Source organism: Onychomys torridus, chromosome 21 (genome assembly GCF_903995425.1).
Source record: "Onychomys torridus chromosome 21, mOncTor1.1, whole genome shotgun sequence".
Lineage (NCBI taxonomy): Eukaryota > Metazoa > Chordata > Mammalia > Rodentia > Cricetidae > Onychomys > Onychomys torridus.
In genome coordinates, this window is record NC_050463.1 from 1,981,033 (window position 1) to 1,984,567 (window position 3,535).

Genomic DNA, 3,535 nt, shown 5'->3' on the forward strand with positions numbered 1-3,535 from the left:
GACAGAGACAGGTGGGTAGGAACACGGCTCAAGGCTAAGAGTGCTTGCTGCTTTGGCAGGGGACCTGCATTCAGTTCCCAGCACCCATGGTAACTCCAACGTCAGGGTCATTCGATGCCTCTAGCCATCATGGGCACTGACACATAACCACACATACACACACACAGAAAAACGGTTTAATATACAAAACACCTGGGTATGGTAGCGCACGCCTTTAATCCCAGCACTCTGGAGGCAGAGCCAGGTGGATCTCTGTGAGTTCGAGGCCAGCCTGGGCTACAGAGTGAGATCCAGGACAGCCAGGGCTACAAAATGAGACCCTGCCTCAAACAAGCAAACAAATAAACAACAACAACAACAACAAAACGATTTGGAGTGCTCAGTTGGCAGAGAGCTCACGGACACGCAAGAAACCATGGATTCTACGGGGGTTGTATGGATGCCACCCCAGCACTCAGGAAGTGGAGACATGGGGTCCAGGTTCAAGGTCATGCTTGCCTACAAAGTGAGTTTGAAGACCACTGAGGCTAGAGACCCTACCAGAAGAAAGAAAGAATGCAAGGTGGGAAGGGAGGGAGGGAGGGATAAAACCCCACAGACCCCCTAAATCACATGTATACACTTAGCTCAATCCCTCCTGTTCCCTAAAGAGGCCCCCAGAGTCCTCAGGCTTGGTCCTCTGACCCCTGCCCAGGGGCCTCAGCTGCCCGCAGAACCGCCCTCACATGCAGCCCACCAAGCTGCTCAGGGACCGTCCCTTGTTGTCAGGCCCCCCTTGATCCCAGGTCCCCTTCCTGCATGTGTGAACAAGGCCCGGCTCCAGTCCCTGAACTCAGGAGAAGGGGCTTGGGATGAGTGGCCATTTGAGAGGGTGGTGCCCTGCACAGGTAACGCCCCCTGCGGTAAGCCCCGCCCCTCCTCCGGCCCAGCCCCGCTCTGGTTCCCAGGTGTCCTGTCTCCTGCGGCTTCAGCTCTGCTCGGCTGGAACTCGGTGAGCGGGGGTCCCCTCGGGGCTCAGATTTCCCTTGGGAAGATGGGGCATGCAGTTTGCAAAGCTCTGGGCTGTGAGCGTGCACCGTATGTGGAGGTGCATTGTAAAGGGCTGAAAGTCTGGGGGAATCCTGTGAAGACTCCCCGGGTGTGCAGACAATCAAGCTTGGGAGCTGCCCCTGGGCAGAGTGGGGAGAGCCAGGTCAGGTGTCTTAGTTAGGGTGCACAGATATGGCTGGGTGAGGATCAGGGACCCCCCCAAACCTTCCTCATCCCCACACCAGCTCTCCAGTCTTTTTCTCCATGACAGAACTGAGTAGTGCTGGGTGGCTCAAAGGCCTCCCCCTTGATGCAGGGAGAGTGCAGGACTGGACGTGGTGGCACACACCTTTAATCCCAGCACTCGGGAGGCAGAGGCAGGCGGGTCTCTGTGAGTTCGAGGCCAGCCTGGTTTACAGAGCGAGATCCTATGTCAGGAGAGAAGGAGGTGGGAGGGAGTTCAAGAAGGTTGTGGTCATGGGGTGTGACATCGAGGGAGCCCTATGGGCCCCGAGGAGGGGCTTCCATGTTTTGGTTTGTTTGTATGTGTGACAGAAGACAATACACAGGGGACGGACGGCTGTTTGGGGGTTGGTGGCTCACATTGGATCTGGTCAGAAATCCCTTGTGGCACCCACGCGTGAGGGCTGACAAGGCTTTGTTCTAGGGTTCTGGATGGCTGGAGTCTCTCATTCACTTCCCCCACCCACTGGGTTACACTGAAGCTCCTGGACCCCACCTGGGCAGATCTGCTCAGGGTTAGCTCAGCCCTGCCAGCCTCCAAGGAAGTGCCGCTGAAGGGGCTTGGGCCCGGTGTTTGACAAGGGCTGGCTACCTTCTTGCTGGTCTCCAAAGTGCCACACACACCCCCAGGCTGGCCCATGCCATGGCCTGTCCTGCGGCCCAGACTGGCTGTGAGTGCACCAGCGTCTCTCAGGGCCTCTGTGACTGTTCTTGTGTGTGCACAGGTGTGCTGACATGTGGCTGTGTGTGGTGTTTCTCATGTGCCCACGGGGACTGCATCGGTGGCCGTGGAGAGCGGGGCACAGCCGTGCGGGGCTTTGGTGGCTGCCTATCATTGCCCTGTGGTGACTGCCAAGGCCTGAGAGGGAATCCATTCCTGGTCACCACAGTGTGTTCACTGAGCTGAGCACACATATGTCTCAGTGTGGTGATCCACGGAGGGCACACTCTCGTGTCTCCATCCTTAGCGAGGGAATCTGCTTGGTGCTGGTCTGGGGAGGGGATTATGTGGCTCTCAGGGGCCGGAGCAGGAGGTCTCTGATGTGATTCTGGGGCCAGGTGAGGCCATTGTGAATGAGTGAGCCTCCTGGACTTGGTGTGGAGACAGGGAGGGGACAGACAGGGAGAGAGAGAGAGAGAAAAACTATGCAGAGATACAGAGAGACACACAGACAGGGACAGACGACAGGTAGGGACAGACAGAAAGGACTGATATGGGGCGACAGTCTTCACTCATGTCTGGACAGCAAGGCCCCTGGTTCATCTGGGCCCCATGTGAACCTTCCCCGAGCCATGGGTGTCTGAGCTCCGCTTCTGAGTCTCCAGCTTTGACACACACACACACACACACACACACACACACACACACACCCGTTTCTCAGCTTCTGCGCCTCCCACACCACAGCGGCTTCTCCTTCTTCCCGGCATATTATAATCCTGACAGACTCCAGAGGTCGCATCAATGGCTCTCTCCCAAACATCTCTTCCCTTGAAGGCTAACAAAGACGCCAGAGACAAAGAGAGATAGGAAAAGAGCAAGCTGATTACGTTTCTTTCACGCTTGCTGAGTGATTGGCTTCATGACTGGGGCCAGGAAAGGGGGAGCGGAGAAAGGGCAGGTAAGACTGCTGCTGCCTGGCCCGCTACCCCAGCTACTCCAGGGGCCACCGAGGCTAGACCGAGAGTCTGTCTCAAAATCAGAAGTTAATGCAGGGCTGGAAGTGTGATCAGAGACCCTACCTAGAACCCCCAGTGAGGGCTGGGGGCGTGGTCAGGGCGGATCCCACCCAGAATCCCCAGTGAGGGGCTGGGGCGTGGTCAGGGCGGAGCCCCGCCCAGAATCCCCAGTGAGGGGCTGGGGGCGTGGTCAGGGCGGACCCCACCCAGAATCCCCAGTGAGGGCTGGGGGCGTGGTCAGGGTGGAGCCCCGCCTAGAATCCCCAGTGAGGGCTGGGGGCGTGGTCAGGGTGGAGCCCCGCCCAGAATCCCCAGTGAGGGCTGGGGGCGTGGATTAGGAGGCGTCCCCTGCTACCATGACCTTGGACTGCAGCACTAGTGTTCTGGGGTCCCGGGTCCCAGAGTGACCGCCCTGTGCCCCTCACTCCGGGCAGTACCCGTATCTTAATGACTTAAGCCATGCCTTCCATCTTGTCTCGGGCTGCTGACTGGCAAGGCTCCTGGCTTGTTCCACTCTGTGTATGACAGTGCCAAGTGTCAGGGTGGCATTGAGGACAAGCTGGCCGGAAACTGAGACTCCGCTGGC